Genomic DNA, 26,318 nt, shown 5'->3' with positions numbered 1-26,318 from the left:
AGCGTTGAAAATTTCGTGTTGCAATGTCTTTACTGTTAAGCATGGTCGCCTCTATATGGCCAGTGAATGTGCCCATTGGGTGCCACGTCTGTTGAATACCGAACAAAAGGCTATGTCTCTCTGCTGCTCTTTGCTGAAGGTGAGGATGCAATTTTGGAATTGATTATTACCCGTGATGAGTCTGTGAGGTGGCGTGGTCTCTTGATCTTCATTTCTTACATATTCCGTCCTCACAATCGTATTCTGCACATCAAGACGCTTCATTCGTACCCAAACTCGATAAGGTAGAGTACATTTTGTATGAATTAATGTAAACGATATGCAAATCTAATAAGTAAATCGCAAGTGCCCACTGAGGTTGAAAACGTCGAGGGTGGCATACACAACATGACGGCCACAGGAATTTTCGTTCTAGGGAGGTGGCCGACCTGTTGGGAGGCCTGTCCCTTCAAAGGGGTGGGTCGACGCACACCTACTTTGGCTGCAATGACCGCCCAGAGAGAGGACAGCTTTTGCCAGAGCGAAGGGATAACAACCCCTGTGTTCAACTTAAAAGCAAATTCCCCTACATTGTGTGGGAGCACCCGGAAGACACATTTTTTGACGGACCGACTGTGTAGTTACAGATTACTCACAGGAGGACAGTATACACCTGATGGAGATGCTACATCTTTCCACATTGGTCGACTTGAACGAAACGTCATTCTCCCATTTAAAAGAGCAACACTTATTGGTGGAATTGATGCAAAGAGCCAGAGGAGTGAGGGAAGACAGCAAATGATATACCCTTGCAACTTTTCCAGAAAAGGGGCAGTTCCGTTGTCGCTCTTGGAGCGGGAACACGTAACGACAGCGAGTGCACTTGTACGTGTATGTGAACAGCGAGGAACAAAGTCTCTCCTCAATACTTCACTGGGACAGCACCTCTGTCGTTAGCAAATCGGAGTGATACTCTATACTGTGTCGCTCGTGATTAAGCGTTGTTCACTGTGTTCAAAAAATGGCTCTGAGCACTATGGGACTCAACATCTTAGGTCATAAGTCCCCTAGAACTTAGAACTACTTAAACCTAACTAACCTACGGACATCACACACACCCATGCCCGAGGCAGGATTCGAACCTGCGACCGTAGCAGTCCCGCGGTTCCGGACTGCAGTGCCAGAACCGCATGGCCACCGCGGCCGGCCTTCACTGTGTTGGCCGCCACACTTATTGTGCGGTGTGAACATGGACAGAGTACTAGTTAAATGCATGCGAGCGAATATTGAGTGGCATCGCAGTGAACTGGTTATCTGACCGTTGCATCACGCCAATAGTTAGCCTAGGGATGGATAGAAGTCCTTGACTTCATCAAGGCATAGGGAGAGCTTGATTGGTGAAGTTCAATCCAGACAGAAAGAGATAGTTGTGTTATTTGTCAGCAGCAAGTGACGCAGGCAGCAGTCGTCGCAGCTCACGGTATTGTCCGGTACAGCGTATGCAAGCCCCATCTGTCCTCCATAACAGTACACTCCATTACGTTTCTCACGCGACAGCCTTGACCATACGTAGAAAAGTTATTCAAGTTGTGTAGGCGCGGCTCTCAGCTATTCTGCAGAGTAAATAACATTCTTAAAGAAAAGGGAGAACAGAACCTTTCCATAGTTTGTAAATTAATAGCATTCCTATCCATAAGAGGCAATCTACTGTTCTGAAAAGAACCCGGAAATTTATTAATTTGTAAGAAAAGTTTCACTTGATTTCTCAGAATTTTTTTGCAATAAATAATATTTTTCGTTCGTTTAATGTTTTTCTTACACTAAATATCAATACACCAGTACCCAAGAAATCCACTAGTTACGTAAGAATATAGAATATTTTTGGATCCTTTCCTTGCAGTGGACAACTCCAGAAGATATTTGTTGCTGAATTTTTTTCAAGCAGTTCTTGTTGGTACATTAGGTGCGTCTGTCTGACTTCTGTAGTAGTGTGAGGATCGAAATTATTTCTTGCAGGAGCCAAAGGGTACTTGTTGGATCAATCCATTGCGTAACTTGACAAAACAAAACCCACACACTCGCAAGTCTTGGCTGCACCTTTATGATCCTGAAGGAAAACGAGCCAGCACAGTGCGGAAATCGCCATGTTCTCCAACACCAAAAAAGGCACTAGTTGTTCCATCACCAGGGAAAGTGATGCTGACAATGTTTACTGACTCTCCTCAAATCATTTACCAGCAAACAGTTTCCCCCTCAAAATGGTGTTACAACAGCATACTACACGTCAGTATTCGCTTAACTGGGTAAGCACATTGCAAGGAAACGATCAGTACTTTTTCGGACTGCGTGACGATTTCATCATGACCAATGCGCGAATGTCGTAAATCAAGTCTTGCCCTTTCCGGCTCGATTCATTATTAGCTTTGTACCGCATCCCTCTTATAGGCTCGGTCACAACCCTCTGATACTTTTATTCCTATCACTAAAACAAAACTTCGGTGCATTCGACTTAAGAATTCTGCAGCAGTGCTCAAGAAATGTGAGGCGATTCTCAAGCACCTGACAATGGCTTGCAGCATGTAGACTATTCGAGGAATGGCAGAGACGCTAAAAAAAGTGCATTCCATTAGGAGGGCTGTCGCTTGCTTTAATCATAAATATATGGTTCAAATGGCTCTAAGCACTATGGGACTTAACATTTGAGGTCATCAGTTCCCTAGACTTAGAACTACTTAAACCTAACTAACCTAAGGACATCACACACATCCATGCCCGAGTCAGGATTCGAACCTGCGACAGTACCAGCAGCGCGGTCCCGGACTGAAGCGCCTAGAACCGCTCGGCCACAGCAGCCGGCATAAATATATGTCCGAGTGTTGCTAAATGTTACTATCTGCACATAAAGAAAAGTATTATCTTCTCAATAACCTTCAAATCGTGAGCTTCACCCTTAATTCATATGTACAAAATTAGTGAATTTACTCATGGCACCTTTGTTCCCTATGTCTGCGGTCACTTTCAGAACTCAAATAAATAATCAGATTAACTAACTTAATAAGATTTAACCTTCAATTGCTGGTGCACCCACGTATCACCACAAGAAAATAAAAACAGTTAATAGTCGAGGGAATGTGAATGAGAACAGTGGCGTATTTAATTTTACAAAAATAACAACAATTTTTTTTATTAAGCCTTTTGTAGCTACAACGAGCTAATAAACCTTACAAAAAAATGACAAACACAAATTAGAAAACATGATGCTTGATTGGCAAATCATTAATTGGGGTCGAAGCTACACAGATTCTCCCCTGAATTAATTCCTTTTACAACGCAACCTTGCTTTGTTTACATGAATCCAAATGGCTCTGAGCACTATGGACATGAATCCAGTGTGAGGCACAATTGTATTCAAATAGAATCAATTGCAACCAAGTACACCACAAACTACGCTTCACTGGAGAACAGGGAGCTGTGAATATTATTTAACAACCCTACGCCGGTGCAGCAATAATTTACCCTTCCACGTTGATTCAGGTGGCAAAATAAAACGGCGCGCTGTGGACGAGGATCTACGAGCAGTGGCTCCTGTAATGTTCTGACGCGTCCACGAAAACTTGATCTACGCGGACTGGAGTTCTGATTATTAAAACGTGGGAAACTTCCCTATCAGAGGCCTGTAATCCCGGCAGGTTTCAGTGTGAGATGTACCTGTTCGCCGGTCTGGCCCAACCAACTTGACTCACAAGCATGACGGTGCATGCTGGACCTGTCAAACGTCAGACAGCTGACTCAGGACGAATAAGTTCACGCTCGTGACACACGGTATCTCCGAGGTGATACGCGGTATCTGCGAACTGCATTCTTCTCTGCACCTCTATCCATCTTTGGCAGAGAATCACAGCCCACGTTCATCCACCATAAATCTCCCTTGTAATTAGTGTCAGACGTGTGTCTTCTGGTACAACTAAACTCTAGAAAAATACTTTGTGCAGGTGTACGTGACTGGTAAATGTACTTGCAATGGCTGATCAACACAGCCTGAGATTTTTTTTTCACACATGTTACTTACTCTATTTAATTACTACATTACTACATTTCGAAGCTGCCACTGGCTCACGGTCCACAAGTCTCACCTACTAGGGAAAGACCTGAAGTTCTCCACCAAGCGAGGACCGGAAGTAGAGAAAACGAAACCGCCTCCATATTCTACAAACCAATAGAACTATCCTGTACTCGTTGACTTTCCCCTCTTGACTGTTCTGTTGTTCTGGTATCTAATCCAGACACTGAACCAGGGTTCCAACACTGGGGCAGCTAGCCTCTGCTTTACGTATCCTCAAAGGAGCTAATCAGCCACTCAAAATCTCTCTTGTCTGAAAAAAGAAGATATTACACTAGGGAGACGTCGCTCTCATGGTAAGCATGGCCATATTTTGGCAAAAAGTGTCTACCTACATGGGACCACAGACCCTCATTTATGGAAAGATCTAATCTTTCCAGGCCGACCATTTCCATTTTCTGAAAGAAGACTGAAGCTTCCCAGACAATGGTGCCCATGAAATTTATGTTTTCGCCGCTCACTAAAAGAACCTGGTGACTTCCTGGCGTCAGTGAGGTTACAGTTTTGCCTCCACTAAACGCATGCACCAGCCACCTAGTCAGTATTGTCCCAGCTTCTAACATTAGAATGCTTAGAGTTTTGAGACCTTTTGACCGTTTGCACAAAAGCTCAGATCACATTAGTCTCTCTTAAATGGTTTCCTCCACCCAATGCTAACTGGCGCCCCAAATGGAAGGAGGGGATCACCATAGACCGAAGACTGTTCACCATTATGTGCTGGTTAGGGAAGGGGGAGTGGGGTAGGGAATGCAGGATGACTCTGCAAAAGCGGCCAAGGCCGATGAGGGATGTCTGGGCCGGCCGTTGTGGCCGAGCGATTCTAGGCGCTTCATTCCGGAACCGCGCTACCGCTACGGTCTCAGGTTCCAATCCTGCCTCGGGCATAGATGGATATGTGTGATGTGATAACCTTAGGTTGGTTAGGTTTAAGTAGTCTACGTTCTAGGGGACTGATGACCTCAGATGTTAAGTCTCATAATGCTCAGAGCCATTTGAACCATTAGTGATGTCCAGCTGTTATTAAGCAGCATGCGAACAAACCCCAGAAGCTTCCCGTAACCTGTTTCACTCCGAGGACGATGAAATGCGGGAGTCTAATGACACAGGAGCAGCAACTTCTGCTGGAGTTCTGAACATTAAGGTTTTAGTTTCACTTCAAGTATCTAGTATGAACACAACTTATTCTTTTTTAAAACTGATGGACTTGCAGCATCTGACTATGAGTACATAATAAACTTTTGAGTAAAGCAGAGTTACAGTGGAATTACAAAAGAAACACTAATGTTTCCATACATAACTAGAAAACAGAAAGCGGAAAACTGTTTCCGCTATAGATAAAACGAACAAATCTGCATCGTTTGTTGGGCCCGGATTTCTGTTCCAAGTCCTCTGTTGTATCAGTACTTTTACATTAAACTCGCGGAAGATTAATAATTCATCTGAAAGTGCATGTATAAATGCAAAAGACTTGGAATGAAATACAAGTGATTAAACAAATTTGAGTGTGATGAATATTTAGCTTTCCACAGAATAGGTTGCACTCTATTAGGCTTTACAGTGTCGCACCTAAGACTCTTTTAGTAAGAACTTTTTATCACCACGCGATCAAATAACCAGAGATGTCGGGAAAATTTTTAATATAGGTAAAAATCGATCTTGGATGTATCACATTGAGGATCTCGTGCAGAAAAAGAACACCGCTACAGACTTCTATATGACGAATCTCCACATTCACTGATTGAAAACTTACTCATCTTACTCATTTCCACTCTTATGATTTATTGCATCCCATTTTGATCACACCGGTACATTCAAAAATATTAATCCTACCTCTGTAAAGGCTGATCGGCACATCTGCTATGACTCACTTACCTGTACTTAATACACAATTTTCGGCAAGCGATCAGTGATGGATCCTTATATTTTTTACTCTTAACTGAAAGCTTCACCGAGGCCGACAGCTTTCATAATGTGCACGAGCTCCTCGAAAGAGTTAAGCACCTTTTACCTAAAACTTTTAGTCACTTATTCAAAGCATCGCAGATATCTCTTTTTATCATTTTAAGTTGGGCTCTGTGAACATGTATTCATACATGGTGCTGCCCATTTCAGTAAAAATAACGAAAATACTTTACTGACTTTTTGTTTTTAAATTTTGTCATGGGATAGCGATATGCACTTATACAGACAGGGGTAGTATCGCGTACACAAGGTATAAAAGGACAGTGCGTGGCGGCGGTGTCATTTGTACTCAGGTGTTTCATGCGACATGATTATGGGCGCACGTTGGGAATTAACAGACCTTGAACGTCGAATGGTAGTTGGGGCTAGACGCTTGGAACACTCCATTGCGGAAATCGTTTGGGAATTCAATTTTCCGAGATCCACAGTGTCAAGAGTGTGCCGAAATACAAATCCTGAGGTATTGCCTCCCACCATGGACAACGCAGTGGCTGACGGCCTTCACTTAACGACCGAGAGCAGCGACGTTTGTGTAGACTTGTGATTGCTACCAGACAACCAGAATTGCGTTACATAACCGCAGAAATCAACTGGGGCCGTACGCCGACCGTATCCGTTAGCACAATGCTGCGAAATTCGGCATTAGTGGGCTATAGCAGCAGACAACGGAGGCGATGACCTTTACTAAAGCTCATCGCCTGCGGCGCCTCTTCTGGGCTCGTGATAACATCGATTGGACTCTAAATGACAGGAAAACCGTGACCTGGTCAGAGAAGTCCCGAGTTCATTTGGTAAGAGCTAATGGTGGAGTCCGTTTGTAGTGCAGACCCACTAATCAATGGACCCATTTTGTCAACAAGACACCGTGCAAGCTGGCGGTGGCTCTATAATGGTGTGGGCTATGTTTACATGGAATGGACTGAGCCCCTGGTCCATCTGACCTGCCCATTGACTGGAACTTGTTACGTTGGGCTACTTGGAGAGATTTGCAACACTTCATGGACTTCATGTTCCCAAACTAATTTGGAATGTTTGTGGATCACAGTGCGCGATGTCACCAGGCCACAATTTTTCGTGATTGGTTTGAAGAACATTCTGGGAATTTCGAGCGAATGGTTTGCCGATCCAGATCTGCCGATATTAGGACGCATGCCATGAATTTCTTCACCTCAATGTATATGGCTGTAAAGTTCTTATAAAATTGTGTGGTTAAAATAAGGACCTTAAAATGCGAGCTCAGAAACGTCGTGAGTTTAAATTGCAAAAATATCGAAATCATCTGAGTCTCATGCTATAAAATATCGAATTAAAGTACAGTTATGACTTGCGTCCATCAAATATTTGTGTTTAGAGACTCCATATACGAGGGTTGTCCGGAAAGTAAGTTCCGATCGGTCGCGAAATGAAAACCACTGGGAAAATCCGATAAAGCTTTGCACAGAACTGTTGTGCAGTGTCTCTAGTATGCGCGTCGATCGTGTAGCGTTGCTCTTTTCAGTTTTGAGTGAACAGTGAGCACGTGAAGATGCGTGGGGAATATCGTCTACCGGCAAGTGTGAGGGCCTGGTTGGAGATTTCGCCTGTGTCATGCAGCCCACATAACACAACTGTCGAGCGGTTCCTTCTCCATGCCAATTCTCGGCAGCACGCTGCAGGGGCAATGAAGACGCTCCTGTAGCATTTCCGATGAGTCCGTAACTGGCTGCCCTTGACTCTCATCTCTGCTCACAAGAACTGCGGGCTATGAAGACAAAATTTTTCCACACACAACGAGCTGCAGACCAGTGCAGATAACTGGCCGAAAGCACAGGCGACTGCTTTTTATGACGAGGATATTGGAAAGTTGATACGACACTACGACAAAACTCGAAGTTGGAGCGGCGACTATGTAGAGAATTAGATGCAAGGTGTACCTAATTGTTGCAAATAATTAAATGTTTCTGGTTTTCACCGTGGTTTCCATTTCACGACTTTCTAGACAACCCTTGTATTTGTGGACACTGTTGTTTCGGAATGTCCGAAAGACCAGATACCACTTTGATCCAGCAGCCACTATGAATTAAGAGAGAAGGAAATTACATAGATTGGCTGCGAGTGGACATTGATTTACATCAATGGGGAAAGTTGAAAATTTATGCTAGATCGGGATTTGAAGCCAGGTCTCCCGCATACAAGGCAGATGCGCTGACCACTGCGCCATACGAACACAGTTGTCATTTTCAATCTCCCCATTGATTTAAATCAACGACCAATCGCCAGGAATGGCTGTAATTCCTATGTGTCTTAATTTATAGCGGCTGCCGAATCAGAATGGTGTCTGTTCTTTCGGACATCTCCGAAAACGCCGCAGGTAACGAAGATAATGGGCAAGGGGCAATACATTAGTAATCTGTGGATAAGCTGAAAATTTTGGTCTGACGAGACACCTGCTACGGTAGTCCGTGCAGTGGCGATGAACACTATGTCACAGTGGCGCAGTGGTCAGCGCGTCGTACTAGTAAGCAAGAGATCTGGGGTTCCAATCCTGGTCTGGCACAAATTTTCAGCTTTCCACATTGATTTTAATCACTGCGCATCCCCAGCCAATGTCTGTAATTCCTTTTGTCTTACAGATTCTGGATGGAATTTTAAGTTTTAAGGGTTGAAAGTAAAATTACTAATTTAGATTTCCATTTTAAATAGCTATCACACATAATCAACTTCTAATGTGTTAAAATTGTCTTTAACTGACTACTGCTAAAATTGCACCGAGAGAGATGGGGCAGCGCTCAGCATACCGGACTTGCATTTGGGAGGACGACAGTTCAAATCCCTATCCGGTCATTACGACTGAGGTTTTCCGTGATTTCTCTAAATCGCTTAAGGCAAATTCCTTTGAACGGGGACGACTTATCTACTTCCCCATCCTTCCTTGACCCGACCTTTTGCTCTGTTTCTAATGACCTCGACGTCGACTGGACGTTAAACACTAATCTTCCTTTCTTTCCCTTTTATTAAAATTGCAACACCAGGAATAAAAGTAAGTAATGAAATTCTATTTATTTTGAGCTTAAAGTATAGTAGAAAGAAACCATGCTTGAAACTACAATGATTTTTGCGAAGGCAGGGTGAAAATTTCTGTTCACAGCTGTCATCTCGGGCAGCTATAGCTCGAACAGGCCAGTCATGGAAATGAGCTCCAACGGCAGATACAGGCATGTTCTTCCATGCTGCTTCAACTCTGCGTCAGAGTTCATCAACCGATGTGACAGGTGCGCGTTGACGGACAAGTCTCTCGGGACTCCATGACCAGATGTTTTCCGTCGACAAAGAGATCTTGAGAAAGTGATGGCCAAAGCAACAGTGAAACATCCCCTGTGATCAGGACAGCATGTGTGACATCCAGGCTAGGGGTATGTTGTTGGAAGATTACGTCACAGAGACCCTGAAGATAGGACACAGCCACCGAGCGGCGTTAATACGTCAAGAACGTAAAGGCTGCTGTCGAACGCGATCACGCAACGTTCGTTCTCCCCATGGCCTCAATACACGGAGACGTTCATGCTGATGCAGAACCAGAAACTATCTGGAACAATACTACGGCACGCCGCTCACTGCTGCTTTGTCGTGGGATACCGCAGCAATGACCACCTTGCTGACAGTCTGTACGGCTATTGATGTAGTCGCACTGTACGTGTGGACACATGTGTTCTCGCAAAGAAGTCCATTCCGACAAGTTGGTAAAGGTTTCTCCATTTTATGTGGGGTGTAACACGGTCTTCTTACGAGGAGCATTCAATATGCAATGCAACACTTTTGTTGTGGAACATCGCAGAACATTTCCACTTCAGCCTCTATGGTTTCATGAATTTCCGATAGGTGGTAGCGCTGCCTTCAAAAACATCGCAGATATTCGTAGGTGTTTGAAGAATGTCTGCAGAGACCTGGCAGTAGACAACAGCACGGCGAGTCATCAGACGAGGTGTCTGTAATCATCACAACAACGTGGCGCAAACCCGTCCGATCTCCTGCCTGCCGGCCGGACGCACACGGCTGTGACTCCAACTTGCGAACGTTCTCATTCGAGGTGATCGACGGATCACAATGAGACACCTCACTGCAGAACTTAACATCTCTGTTGGTAGTGTTGACACATTCGTCCACCAGTTGAGGTACTCAAAGCTGTGCGCCCGCTGGGTTCCTCACCGCATAACAGAAGACCATAAACAGCAACGACGGACCGTCTGTGCTGAGTTGCTTGCACGTTACGAGACTGATACTGACAATTTTTTATCGAATATCGCCACAGGCAATGAAACAGGGGTTCATCACTTCGAACCGAAAGGCAAAGAGCAATCCACTGAGAGGCGCCACACCACTTCTCCTTCGAAGAAGTTCAAAGCCGCACCATGAGCCGGTAAAATCATGGTGACGGTCTGCTGCATACTGAAGGGGCTAGGCTATTTGATATCCTCCCTCATGATGCAACGATCAACTCTGATGTCTATTATGCTACCCTCAGGGAACTGAAGAAAACACTTTAGGGTGTTCGGTACAATGCTGGCATACAGACCCTCCCATCAAGGGGCGCAAGGCCTCCGCATTGAACGGAGATGATGTTGAAAAATAGTCAGAGGAGTGAAGAATAATATGGTGTCTTAGAATCGTGAATTAAGCCAATCTGCTTTCAGAAAAAAACATGTGTTGCACTACTTATTTAACGCTCTCGTATAAACAATTTCATTCAAATGCGATTTCTGAAGGAGATACACGCTGCATAACCTTTCCTTACATACAGACTTTAGATGGCTGTACTCTCATCTACTATGTATTGTTGCGCCATGAGTGTAGTAAACAGCTCTTGCCAGTTGACGTTTGTTGTATTCAGTCTTCATGGTCTTGTATTTTTTGTAGCCAATGGTGCGTTATTCGTGAACTATTTTTCAACTTCATCTGTTTCTATGAACTTCGATGCTACCATTCGTGTCACACCACTGCAGTTAAATACAGGGCTATTACAAATGATTGAAGCGATTTCATAAATTCACTGTAGCTCAATTCATTGACATATGGTCACGACACACTACAGATACGTAGAAAAACTCATAAAGTTTTGTTCGGCTGAAGCCGCACTTCAGGTTTCTGCCGTCAGAGCGCTCGAGAGCGCAGTGACACAAAATGGCGACAGGAGCCGAGAAAGCGTATGTCGTGCTTGAAATGCACTCACATCAGTCAGTCATAACAGTGCAACGACACTTCAGGACGAGGTTCAACAAAGATCCACCAACTGCTAACTCCATTCGGCGATGGTATGCGCAGTTTAAAGCTTCTAGATGCCTCTGTAAGGGGAAATCAACGGGTCGGCCTGCAGTGAGCGAAGAAACGGTTGAACGCGTGCGGGCAAGTTTCACGCGTAGCCCGCGGAAAATTGGCTCATGCCACAACTGGAGACCGACAGCGCCGACTTCATCTTTCAACAGGATGGTGCTCCACCGCACTTCTATCATGATGTTCGGCATTTCTTAAACAGGAGATTGGAAAACCGATGGATCGGTCGTGGTGGATATCATGATCAGCAATTCATGTCATGGCCTCCACGCTCTCCCGACTAAACCCCATGCGATTTCTTTCTGTGGGGTTATGTGAAAGATTCAGTGTTTACCTCCTCTACCAAGAAACGTGCCAGAACTGCGAGCTCGCATCAACGATGCTTTCGAACTCATTGATGGGGACATGATGCGCCGAGTTTGGGAGGAACTTGATTATCGGCTTGATGTCTGCCGAATCACTAAAGGGGCACAAATCGAACATTTGTGAATGCCTAAAAAAACTTTGAGTTTTTGTATGTGTGTGCAAAGCATTTTGAAAATATCTCAAATAATAAAGTTATTGTAGAGCTGTGAAATCGTTTCAATCATTTGTAATAACCCTGTATTTTAGTGCCATGTAGAGGTAGATCAGGCTACGTCGACATTCCTCCAAACCAACGCACTCCGCTCTATAATTACGATCCGGTGCATAGGTGCTCAGCTTATGCTGCTACGTTCCTCAAAGTGTAAACAAAATGGCGCTTTTTATCTTCTTGATAACCAAAGTACTTCTTACCTAGTCCATGTTGCATTGTTGTAATGAACTGCGACTATTTGTGACAACAGAAGTTCAAGTAAACACTTAACTCTGTCAGTCATTCTTTTTAGGTCAATCCACTTCGCGTACCGAGAGTTTATACTCTCATCTTTAGGTGGAACGATGATCTTATGTTACCTTTTTTGCTACCTGGAGGCAGCCAGTTGTTCGTTGTGGTTGCATCTTTCTAGGAAATCGTATAACAGGCATTTCTAGTGCATTAATGCTATAAATTTTAAACGTATGACGATCTATATAGTAAACAGTTGTACCAGCTACATCTGTTAGTAGCAAATAAGTGGCTCTAACACTGTACTGAATAGCACTACTAATTATACACTGAAGAGCCAAAGAAAGTGGTACACCTGTCTAATATCGTGTAGGATCCCACGAGCACGCAGAAGTGCCACAACATGACGTCGCATGAACTCGACTTATGTCTGAAGTAGTGATGGTGGAAATTGATACCATGAATCCTGCAGGACTGCCCACAAATCAGTAAGAGTAAGACGGGGTGGAAATCTTCTGAACAGCACTTTGCAAGGCATTCCAGATATGCTTTATAATATTCACGTCTGGGGCATTTGATAGCCAGCGGAAGTGTTTAAACTCAGACGAGTGTTGCTAGAGCCACTCTGTAGTAATTCTGGACGTGTGGTGCATCGTATTACCCTGCTGGAATTGCCTAAGTGCGTCGGCATGCACAATGGGCATGAATCGATGCAGGTGATCAGACAGGATGCTTACTTCGTACCTAGACGTATCAAGGGTCTCATATCACTCCAGCTCCACACGCCACACACCATTACAGAGCCTCCACCGGCTTAAATAGTCCCCTGCTGACACGCAAGGTCCGTGGATTCATGAGGTTGTCTCCATACCTATACACGTCCGTCCGCTCGACGCAGTTTGAAACGATACTCGTTCGACCAGGCAACATGTTGGCAGTCACAAACAGTCCAATGTCGGTGTTGACGGGCCCAGGCGAGGCGTAACGCTTTCTGTCATGCAGTCATCAAGGATACACGAGCGAGTCTTCGGCTGCGAAAGTCCATATCGATGATGTTTCGTTGAATGGTTCGGACGTTAACACTTTTTGATGGCCCAGCACTGAAATCTGCAGCAATTTGCGGAAGGGTTGCTCTTCTGTCACGTTTAACGATTCTCTTCAGTAGTAGTTGGATCCGTTCTTGCAGAATCTTTTACCGACCGCAGCGATGTCGGAGATTTGCTGTTTTGCCGGATTCCTGATATTCACGGTACACTTGTGAAATGGTCGTACGGGAACATCCCCACGTCATCGCTACCTCGGGGACGCTGTGACCCATCCCTCGTGCGCCGTCTATACTAGCACAATCAAACTCACTTAAATATTGATAGCCTGCGATTCTAGCAGCAGTAACCGATCTGACAACTGCGCCAAACACTTGTTGTTTATATAGGCGTTGCCGACCGTTGCGCCGTATTCTGCCTATTTACATATCTGTATATTTGAACACGCATACCAGTTTCTTTGGTACTTCGGTGTATTTCCAGAGAGCACACAGAGATCAGTAAAAGACAAATCCTAGCTTTGTAAACTAAAACAACTTCAACTGTCTCCCTCATAATAACAAAATAACAGACACGCACACAAGTTTTATTTCAGAGTAATAAACAAAAGTGGAAATGCATTTGATGAAAAAGAATTAAATTTACTGCGGAAAGGTTTGAAATAAAATTTAGAAAAGCCACTTAGCTACACACAAATCGGGCATTTGAAAGTGGCCACGAAGAATGCAGCAGATGCAGCCAAGGTTGTCAGTAACATAACAAATGCAATAGCACACAAGAAAAACAGGTTATAGGAAAGAGAACTCATTGGCACAAAATGCAGTACTTTTAAATCCAACACACTGAAAGCTATAAACAGTAAACTTAACAGAACCTAAAGCAATAGCAACAAAAGCAGACAAGGGCAACAAATTGGTGATTTCACATGAATTAACTTACGTTGAGAAAACAATAGAGTTCTTAAACAAAAACAGGATTGAATAATGAAAGACCAAATACACAAATTTCAAGCTGAGCTCAAACTACCCTTTAACTTCTTACTTATTGAGAAGGGGAACCACAGATGCATACCCATGAATCCAAATGCACAACAATTGATATAAGAATTAAAGATTCACACGGGAGACTGTCTTGTAAGACCTACCAGGCTGTAAGTTGTTACATAAGATTAAATGTGACTCGGATGAGCAGCTACACATTTGAAGTAAACTATTCAGATGAAAACATTTATACTTTAGAATATGCATATGAGCTACCAATCATCGCTGTTCCTGACAATTGCCAGATGTTGCAGGTAGCTGCCACCCATTTATTCACAAATATTCCCATAGACGAAGCAGTGGACGTTATTAAACACAATCTCATAAGACATAAAAAGCTACCAGTAGCTAAAGTAGCTGAATTCATTAATTTGATTGAACTAGTACTTAATTACAACTATTTCACTTTCAGTAATAATGTACACAAACAAATGGTCTAGCAATGTCCGCCAACATATCAGGGACAATAGCTAACATATTCATTAACCACCTTGAGAAAAAATTATTCAGTGGCAACAGGCCATGTATACATGACAAGTTTTACAAAAGACACGTGAATGACAAATTACTGTTAAAGTGGAAAAACAAACAAGGTGTTCAGGCAATAATTCAAACATTCAACAGTATTCACAAGAACATTCAGTTCATGTGTGCAGATGAAAGTCAGAACTCACCATCACAAAAGAAAAAAAAAAAAAAAAAAAAAAAAAAAAAATTGCAGAAAATCCAAAACTACAGATGTAAATATCCATGGCTCTTCATGCCGCCGGCAAATACACAAATTAGGTCCATGTTGCACAGAGCACAGCATACAAAATGACATAGCAGATAGCACTGCAAATGATTTTCAACCTACACTCATAGAAAGAACATTTTAAGAAACTTAGGAAAGGAGTAGACAGAAACATATATAAGAAGAAGCAAAGAGTCACCAAAGGAGTAATGCCTTCCCTCGTTTGGTACCATTTCATAAAGAAAAAATTGCTAATATGTTGAGTCCATACAATGCAAGCGTTGCTTTCTCCAGAAGAATAAATTATGTAATAGACAGCCACACAATACGAAACCAATCAAAATAAATTCTGTAACTTAAGTGTATACAATATAAAATGTAATCATTGCCGCATACAATGTGTTGGTCAGATCGGATGCAGCTTCCGAACTATATTCAAAGAACACATTAATCTACAGTATTTAAACGCTACACACCCAATAAATCTGCCATAGGTACGGACATGCGGGTCACAGGACATTCCTTTATAATATAGAGGACAATCTAATAATACTTCACAAAACAAACAAAGGCCGCAAACTCAGTCCTTACGAGTAACTGGAATTTTCATTCATAATAGAAACCTTAGTGAGAACAACACTAAATGAAAAAGACGAGACAGTGGCAATGAGTTTTGTTACCAGACGATACAACATAACTCTTTCCATTTTCTACTTACTGAGCAACCTTAATAAAACATAATTAACAAAGTACCGTACACAAACAGTAATAATTAGATTGTGTTAATACTATATCGGCAAGTTTCACAGTTTTAAATTTTTTTTATATTCAGTTGTGTCTTTACTGTTACTATTTAGAACACTTATACTTTTAACAGGTTGTCGTATTGAGTGAAATAATTTTATAATTTTTATATGTATCTTTGGTCCACGATGCAAGTTACTAATGAAGCACTGTATCTTTACATCGTTATAATCTTTGTTTTTTTGCGATATTGATTCGTGTTCTGTGAGACCAATTAAGTTAAAAATATGTATTTATAAAAAACCGCAGGGTTCAGTGCAGTGAAACGCAGTAATCCTATGACTGTTTAAAATTTATAATCTTAGTGCCGGCCGGTGTGGCCGTGCGGTTCTAGGCGCTTCAGTCTGGAACCGGGTGACCGCTACGGTCGCAGGTTCGAATCCTGCCTCGGGCATGGATGTGTGTGATGTCCTTAGGTTAGTTAGGTTTAAGTAGTTCTATGGGACTGATGACCACAGATGTTAAGTCCCATAGTGCTCAGAGCCATTTGAACCATTTATAATCTTAGTGACATATTACGCAAACAGGTGCCTGTTATAGGTTTTGTAGCAAAATGAAACCACAACAAAAAAACTGGCTGCATCCAGCTACCAAGAATGTAACATTGTTCTACCTGAAGAAGAGAGTGTAAACGCTCGAAACGCGTCTTGGGATAAAAAGAGTGAATGACGCAGATAACTGTTTATCTGCCCTTTTACTGACGTACTTCTATTGTTAGGCACATAATACCTATCAGATAACGAAGCTGAACTAGTCCTGTATCACGATTAATGTAGGACAGCGGCTTTAGTTCAGTTTCACGAGCCACGAGTGTTACTAAAGAAGGCCGCGCGGTGAGGATTCAGCGCTCCATTAGCAGGTAACTCGAGAGTAACTGTGTGCGGACAAGTGCTGTCGCTGTGACGCCCCCACCACCGCGGGTGGATGGATGCCGCTGTTAGCGTGTCAGTGACGGATGAGCCGACTGCAGTTCTGCCCTCGTCACCTCGTTACTAGAAGCTTCCTGGGAATCCTCTGCTGACAGGCTGAGGTATAGGGCTCGTCATAGCTAAGGCAGACAACCATTTTGTCACTCGGATATCGTTAATTTACGATCTTCGCCAAATTTCTTCTGACTGTCATTAATATACCATTGTGTCTTCTAAGCGCTTACGGAAACGTCACTTTCCATTTCTTTTTTGTTTGGTAAGTGGATTACTTAATAAACAATAAATCCCCGATCCTTCAAAGAATGGAACTATGAAACAGCTCGAGACATCTGATTACGAATGAGTTAATATTCAAAAAAAATTACGTTATGCGTGCAGTCGAATAATAGTTCAGAAAAAAATCTGAAATGTTGTTTTAAGTTTGTTTGAAGTTGCTGAGTGTTCCCATTACGAAAAACTGGGTGAATACAGTCAGGGTAATTTGCGCTCCATTTTAAGCAAAACCTAGTTTTTCATGTATCTCAGTGTCTATGACGTCACAGCTCCAGGTCTATGCATTGTACAATGATATAATTTTGCTGGTACCTTCAGTGACGTATGTTGATACTGTCTCTCAGGTGTGTTCCGATTACAATTAGCTGTACAGAAGTGGCAAATTAAAACGTCATGTCTCATGCTGAAGTTTTCTGCGTGAACAGCAGAAATCTGGTAACTTATAAATTTTTTTCCTTTCGTCATTTTGTGTGGGGTATCAGCGAGACGGAGTTCGTAAACGTCTGAAATTATCTGGAAACTTCTTTGGAGGTAGTTAAGTTCCCTCTTTCCCAAGTCTTCATAAATAAAAAATCAGTTACCGCATGTATGAAAGAGCATCACCTAAGAACGGCTAGACTGATTTGTCAGGACTGGTCAAGGTTTTTATGAAAGAAAATGTTTGGAAAATCCACCGGAAAAGTAGCAAATTTGCATGGCACTTTTGTATGAAAATCTCAATGAAAGAAATTTGATAGTCGGTGACAGTTCTGTTGTCACACATTCTCAAAACAACAACAATTACGTACTGTATATTGATATTTTGTGAAAAAGAATACATTTGAAAGTGTTTTGACGGTGGTGATCGTATCTTTGGTGTGTTGTAAAGTTTACAATGACGTCAGTCCGCGGTAATTTGGTGTGTTGCAAACATTGAATTAATTGCAGTTCGTACTTTATTTCTTTAGAAAAAAGTCACCAATGAGGCGTCTAAATATCGGTCGGCGCAGGCGCAACGTAAGCCAATCACCTGATTATCGAGTCAATGAGACTGACGAAGAGCGTAGACAGCGTTTGGAGGCAAATCGAATAAGACTGATAGTTGAGAGACAACGCACTGCCTAAGCCACTGAAGATACATATGTTACACAATAAACACTTACTGTTAAACCAGCTAGGAGAAAGAACAAGCTAAGGTGTGCTGTAAAAACGCGCGGTTTTGTTATCCTTTCCGCTTTCATTTTTAACAGAAAACAGGACTGTTTTGTTTGTGGCTAACTTTATAATCCTAGCTGTTCGTAGGTTAAAATCATGCGAAATAATGTCGTTATAGCTACTATTCTCACGGATCCAGAAACTGGGAAGGTCTCTCTCATAACCCGTGTACTAATGATACGAACCGATTTGCGCATTCTTTTTCACTCCTATTACAAATTACGGTTCCGTTTGTGATAACAAATTAGATCGAGAGAGGGGGAGGAGGAGATGGACAGAGAAGGAGGGAGGAAATGGATATAAAGAAGGGAAATGGGGATGTGGGCAGAGAGATTAGGAAGGAGGAGATTGGACAGAGAGAGTGTGGGAAAAGAGATGTGCAAGGATCGCAGGAAAGGTGATAGACAGAGGTACGGGGCAGCAAGAGGAAATGGACACACAAAGGGAGAGGAGGAGAGGTTCAAATGGTTCAAATGGCTCTGAGCACTATGGGACTTAACTGCTGTGGTCATCAGTCCCCTAGAACTTAGAACTACTTAAACCTAACTAACCTAAGGACGTCACACACATCCATGCCCGAGGCGGGATTCGAACCTGCGACCGTAGCGGTCAAGCGGTTCCAGACTTTAGCGCCTAGAAAGGAGGAGAGGGACAGAGAGAAAGGGTGAAAGAGATGACGACATATATCCAATTCACATACACATTTAGCAATTGCGAAGCGTTTCTGGGTTCGCTAGTAATGGATAAATCAGTTCTGGGTATCTGCGCCCCGTCAGTTACACTGCCTAAAGACAAACACACAGTTTCCAATTGCAACAATTCTTTGGTTGAGTTAAACTTTTAACATGAGTACAAGTCTTAATGAGTAGATTATGCCAGAATTTCAAATTTTATTAATTACTATACGGAATATCGAAAATCATATTTGTGTTGAAGTACAACTTCGACCAAGTTCTGGATTCTGGGTTCTGGTTTCCTGCTAATGGGTTCTGGGTTCCGGAATAGACACTTAGTAATATACAACGCCGTGCTGTAAACTAATGCCTACGAATTTTTGTTATAAACTCTTAAAAAATGAGAGAAAATTTATTAACATTCTACATCTGTGTTCCTCCCGTCCAGATTTTCTCAACGTAGTCATCCTAGCGACGAACACGGCTCTCCCAAAGAGAGACGAGTTTGTTGATACCATCACTGTAAAATGTTTGGCTCTAGTGACGGCGCCACAATCTCACCTCTACATAAACTGTTACATCACTGTTAAACCGTTCCAAGCTGTTCTTTAAGTTCTGGTTCAGATGGTTCAAATGGCTCTTATCACTATGGGACTTAACATCTGAGGTCATCAGTCCCCCAGATCTTAGAACTACTTAAACCTAACTAACCTAAGGACATCACACACATCCATGCCCGAGGTAAGATTCGAACCAGCGACCGTAGGGGTCGCGCGGTTCCAGACTGAAGCGCCAAGAACCGCTCGGCCACAACGGCCGGCTAAGTTTTGGAAACAGACGAAAAGTAGATGGGCCAAGTCGGCACTATACGGAGACTGATAGATGGCAGGAACACTAGGCAAGGGATTGTCGCAGATGCACCGCTCTTGTATGGACTGGCGTTGTCGCGCTGAAGGAGAGGGTGCTGCATATGTGGACGAAATTCGTGCTTTCACTTTTCTGAGTATATCGCAGTATACCGACATAGTTCTAGGCGCTTCAGTCTGGAACCGAGCGACCGCTACGGTCGCAGGATCGAATCCTGCCTCGGGCATGGATGTGTGTGATGTCCTTAGGTTAGTTAGGTTTAAGTAGTTCTAAGTTCTAGGGGACTGTTTACCTCAGATGTTAAGTCCCATAGCGCTCAGAGCCATTTTTTTTGGAACTGACATAGTTACGTTGTATACCGACACGTTACACGCTACAATTAGGGGTCCTCTAGCGGCAGAGATGCAACTTGCGTCAGCTAAGCGGGAAAGTCGACCAAGTAATTTGCACGACATGTAATACCTCAACCAACCTCAACCAATGTTGAGAACAGAATAAAAATTTCTGAGACATTACATTAGAGCACGCCCTCGTAGTTTAACGCGAAATATATCTGTTTATTCGAACGACCCTTTACAAACCGCCTGTGGCTGGTACGGAAAGCCTCACGAGAGACTTGCTGGTTCGTGTTGACGGGATTTAAAAGAGAAGCGCAAGGGCGAGCGTGCGGCGTTTTGCCGGGAGACGTTGCACAAGTAGTTCTGTCTGCCATTCCTGCAGGCAGTCAAGTGTTACCAAGTTACGACCTTCTTTTTTGCTTGGTTCACTACTTTAACTTTTGGCACATTTTGCGACCAGCGAACTCCATTTAGACGAAGCAACACGATGAAATATTTATATTCAAATTATTCTGTGTACGAATTATTTACTTTTGTATGGAACTTGAGTTTGCTCAAACAACTTACGGGATTATAGCCTGGTGATGCCTTCAACAATCGCCTACATTTTGATGAGTAAACAAGGCTTCATTTTCAAGTCACAAATGCAACGACAGAGCGGGATACAAGAATATCTGAACGCTGGTTAGGTGCGGCTACGCCTACCATAAACCAAACGGCTGCTAAAACTCCTCTGTCCCTCTGTTGTCTGACCAGTTGGAATTTAAGTAAAAACCGTTGTCTCTATGTGAAAGGTCAGTTGCTAATTTAATCTCAACTGCTTCCTTACCAACACTAACCCAACAGGTCGAAGTGCACACCAGAACCTCTGTCTTATTTTATTTCATGGGTTGACCAGTACCAAGTTAGTGTTCTGCACTATCAGATTTGCTGGGCTGTCATAGTAGTGTACTTATGTTCTATCCACCTGTCCTTCACTATCCTGAAAGTCTGGCCATTGTATGACATACCATACTTGCATGGCATACGATAGACAACCGCCTTACACAAATCAAGAGCATCCTTTATAGACCGCTAAAGAGTCATATTCTTAGATGGTCGTCGAAATATACAATGCACACCGTCTTTCAACGCAATACGACGAATACTGTTCCAAATGCTACTTGCGTAAGATAAAAAGACTGCAGACGAAGGTGCCACCGCGTTATTTCGATTACTCAACTGTTTCACGGTTTGCCGATAGCACAGCGCGGTTCTGATCTGTCTTTCACTGTAACTATTTGGTCGGAAAATGACTTCGGGGTGGGCTAGCTAAGCTGGGGTCTGAGATGACGTGGGTTCTGTGGACAAAGGTACGAAGCACCACTTCACGCTGAGGCGGGTGGTGACAACTATCAACCTGAAGATACAAATCAGTGTGAGCTGGTTTTCGAAAAACAGCATGTCCCAACATATTTTCGAAGACGTCATCCGCCTGCATTCTTGTAAATTGTCTGAACAATTAGTTTTATGTACATCCAACTTACCGTTCTTAAGCTACGGAAATATAGTGACAGCTTTGTAAATATTGGTTTGTGTGAAAAATGTTGCGGAAATTTTCGATTCGTTTCAGCATCATCTATACGTCATTTGATTTTCTACACATGTTGGCAAAAAACTGTCTGGCTATGCAAATAATAATTCATAAAATTCATTAAAGGTCAACAAAAAATTACTTGGTATTTCTACTGAATCCTTTACTTTAAGGCATATTCAGAGATCTTCTGCAGGAAGCAATAGCTGTTGACAGGGGTAGTTTAAGGATGTTTCCAGAGAAACAAATCTGAATTGCTTAAACCATAAGACAGCGATGTTCTTACGACTGAACAAAAGAGAAATGTAATAGTGAAGTCATTTAGAAATAGTAGTGGCTGGAGCATTAATAGTAATGTAATAATCTCATGTAAATAATAGTGTTGTGAAGGGGACACATTACGTAAAATTTTGATAATGAATCCATGTCCGTAAATGTAACGTTTGTGTATAAAATACGTTTGAAACTCGGATTCCATTCAGATCTCCCGCTTCACAATACACAAACTGAGAAGAGGCCGCCCGTTGTCAGTACCTGTCGTAATTACGACATAACTTACAGTTTCGTCCGACTTCAGCAATGGCTGCGTGAAATTAGTACGTGCGCAACAGGAGGGGTGGTTTTGGTGCTCCACGTGCGCACCACTCTGGAGTTTGCCGAAGGATTCCGTCGTTACATATAAGAGAATCTGACGACGAGTACTAGGACTTTGGCAGTGCTTTTGGCACCTGTATAACACAGCATTTGGTTACAGAGAGGTCATCGGCCCCACCGGATTAGGGAAGGGTGGGGAAGGAAGTCGACTGTGCCCTTTCGAAGGAACCATTTGCCTGAAGCGATTTAGGGAAATCACGGTAAACCTAAATAAGGACACCAGAACGCGAATTTGAACCGTCGTCCTCCCGAATGCGAGTTCAGTGTGCTAACCACTGCGCCACTTCGCTCGGTGGGCACCGTTGGAAGTGATCCGACCCTCTGTCCTAATTTACATCCAAATAGTAAACTTACGAGCATGGTTTTCTGGCCATAATTTTATATATATAGACCCCTCTATAAAACCTAGAAGTCTAGAAAGAAGTAACAGCTAATACTTACAAATGTTATTGAATGGTCTATATAATTATGATGTCTATTCAATCTCCGTAATTGCAAAATAATAAATATCACTTTAATTAACCTAGCCTGGATTTAGCATGTCTCATTCAGTATTTAGCATCTTAATTTACGCGGGAGAGAAAGATAACCTGCGACTATCGTGCTATTTTCATATTTCAACGTTTTTGTGTTGTATTTGTGTAGCTTAGACCGGAAATTAGCTCTGAATTTGTTTAATGGAGTGCAGGAATTCATGCTCCCCCCGCCCTCCCTTGAGACCCAACAGGATGGTATCATACCTTGGGTGATTAACTCGGTGTGTTAATCGATCAGTGTCTCGCGAAATCGATCAGTAGTCGAGGAAAGCTACCAGACTATGGGTTTAACGACAAATAAAGGTCAACAGTGTTGGTTCGCACTGCCGTGTGAAAGAGTAATGGAGCCATCATGATCCACCTCCTCCTGAGGTGGCAGTTAATAGCAATTACTTGAATGTTTAGTGCAGCGCGTTTTCGAGATGTCACAAAAGAAAGAAATTTGCGAGCCCTTAATATCCACAGTGTCGCACACTATGCATTCGGGATAAACTTTTCAGGCACTCACCAACGCCACTTTCTGTATTACGCAATACTTCAGGATTATTTTTTTAATAGATAATATCCGTATGTTTGCTCAATAATGAATAAGTGCCTTGTTCACCAGGTTAAGGCATTTTTTCGGTTGAAACTGAGGATACAACGGTGTGATCTCTCAGCTGGTAGACAACTGGTGTTTATCCCACAGCGTGAAGAATGGACACAAATTGCCACAATTCGTGTAACGATACGAACAACAGCACTGCATCAGTTACTAAAAGCGCTAGAGTCTCTAAAACATGAGATGTTTATTTTATTTCCCCTCTGCTATGCTCTGCATATCACAAAGACAGAACCTTTTAAGTTACTGGAAGACACCAATAATGCCTGAAGTTTTAACAAAAACGTATGTTGGCGCAGTTCCCGCTAAAGGTCTAGTTTTACCTATTTAAAATAGAATCACCCACACTAATGTATGAAACAAAAACCGGATAATAAAATAAAGCTTCACTATTTTGTCCGATATTTCCGCATCCTCAGCGGAACGTTAAACGGCAAAAAAGTGAATTGCTGACTGTAATCTCTTTGAGGCGTAATACTCCGTTCCCGTTTTCCTTTGCTAGTCCTTGAGCAGGGAACAGCCACCAGCTGTTCATTACAACTCTGCACTGCGACTATAAACACAAGGGTGCCTCTGAACTGGTGTAGCTCCGGGCAGAGGAACTTGTTGTTTACCCCGCCACAACACCTGCAGTGACAGAGGATTTTCCGCCTGTGTCCACAGCGGCTGCGCTAAAGGCGTCGCTTGTGAAACTGTGGTCCGCATGTCCAGAGAAAACTTTGAAAGCATTCTCTAGAATTGCTAGGTGCTTGCCTCTGTTACCTGCCCCATATAAGCTGTTCCACCAATATTTTGCACCACTAGCGTCTAACAGGTCAATCACAGCCGTTTGATAAAAATAAGGGCTCCAAGCGTGAGCACACGAGAGATTTAAAACCACTTTCTACAAATTTGAGACAGAAAGGTCACTGCAGGAAAGACGAGCTTTAAACAGTTATTTGTGCTAACATATTGTGTACCTATTCCGCACTTTCTACTGTACGATATCATGACTGACTGTTTTTGGGAGTGCTTTTATTTTAAAATTTCTCCAAATAAAATAAGTCTGTAATGCAGTATATTAGTTTTGTCAACAGTGTTGGTTCGCACTGAAGTGCAGAAGAGTAACAGCGCCATCGTGATCCACCTCCTCCTGAGGTGGCAGTTAATAACAATTACTTGAATGTTTAGTGTAGCGCGTTTTCGAGATGTCACAAAAGAAAGAAATATGCGAGTCCTTAATATCCACTGCGTCGCACACCATGCAAATGGGATGAACTTTCCAACCAGTCGCTCACCGGCATTCGACGAGTTACTGCTGTCACCAAGAGAATGCAGCGACAACTCAACCTCATGGCCAAATGGGCGACCGATCACCTCATTCACCTCAACGCCGAAAACATGAGGGCCGTAATATTCACACGTCGCAAACTCGGCCGTCAGGAGAGGTTAGCGTTTAGTAGAACAAAACTCGGCTGCACAGACGGTGTCAGGTACCGTGGTTTGCAAATTGACAGCAATCTCCTCTTCAGACTCAGCCTGACAGAAGGGAACGAAAATCCTCGGAGTGATCCACCAACTTTTTCCACTTTTGGCAAGCTCACATACACTATGTGATCAAAATATCCGGACACCCGCAAAAACATACGTTTTTCATATTAGGTACATTGTGCTGCCACCTACTGCTAGGTAATCCGTATCAGCGACCTCAATAGTCATTAGACATCGTGAGAGAGCAGAACGGGGCGCTCCGCGGAACTCACGGACTTCGAACGTGGTCAGGAGGTTGGGCGTGACCTGTGTCATACGTCTTTACTCGACATTTCCACACTCCTAAGCATCCACTGTTGGCGATGTGATGGTGAAGTGAACACGTGAAGGGACACGTACAGCACAAAAGCGTACAGGACGACCTCGTCTGTTGACTGACAGACACCGCCGACAGTTGAAGAGGATCGTAATGTGTAATAGGCAGACATCTATCCAAATCATCACACTGGAATTCCAGACTGCATCAGGATCCACTGCAAATATTATGACAGTTAAGTGGGAGGTGAGAAAACTTTGATTTCATGGTCGAGCGGCTGCTCATAAGTCACACATCACGCCGGTATTTGCCACGCGACGCCTCGCTTGATGTAAGGAGCGTAAACATTGGTCGATTGAACAGTGTAAAAACGCTGTGTGGAGTGACGAATCACGGTACGCAATGTGGCTATCCTATGGCAGGATGTGGGTATGACGAATGCCCGGTGAACGTCATCTGCCAGCGTGTGTAGTGCCAACAGTACATTCGGAGGCGGTGATATTAGGGTGTGGTCGTGTTTTTTCATGCAGAGAGCTTACACTCCTCGTTGTTTTGCGTGACGCTATCACAGCACAGGCCTGCATTGATGTTTGAAGCACCTTCTTGCTTCCCGCTGTTGAAGAGCAGTTCGGATATGGCGATTGCATCTTTCAACACGATCGAGCACCTGTTCGTAGCCGGCCGTAGTTGCCGTGCGGTTCTAGGCGCTACAGTCTGGAACCGAGCGACCGCTACGGTCGCAGGTTCGAATCCTGCCTCGGGCATGGATGTGTGTGATGTCCTTAGGTTGGTTAGGTTTAATTAGTTCTAAGTTCTAGGCGACTGATGACCTTAGAAGTTAAGTCGCATAGTGCTCAGAGCCATTTGAACCATTTCTTCATCTCCCAATACGTACTGCAGCCTACATCCTTCTGAATCTGTTTAATGTATTCATCTCTTGGTCTCCCTCTACGATTTTTACCCTCCACGCTGCCCTCCAATACTAAATTGGTGATCCCTTGATGCCTCAGAACATGTCCTACCAACCGATCCCTTCTTCTTGTCAAGTTGTGCCGCAAACTCCTCTTCTCCCCAATACTACTCAATACTTCCTCATT

General features: G+C 43.2%; 1 protein-coding gene across 1 annotated transcript in view; it reads left to right on the top strand.

Moving 5' to 3' along the window:
* Positions 1-26,318, top strand: part of LOC126172829 (glucose dehydrogenase [FAD, quinone]-like) — a 220,730-nt gene that overhangs the window by 13,639 nt on the left and 180,773 nt on the right. The gene's annotated exons all lie outside the window — the stretch shown is intronic.

This window comes from Schistocerca cancellata, chromosome 1 (genome assembly GCF_023864275.1).
Source record: "Schistocerca cancellata isolate TAMUIC-IGC-003103 chromosome 1, iqSchCanc2.1, whole genome shotgun sequence".
NCBI lineage: Eukaryota > Metazoa > Arthropoda > Insecta > Orthoptera > Acrididae > Schistocerca > Schistocerca cancellata.
The sequence above is the reverse complement of the archived record's forward strand: the minus strand, read 5'-3'. Positions and strand labels throughout refer to the sequence as shown.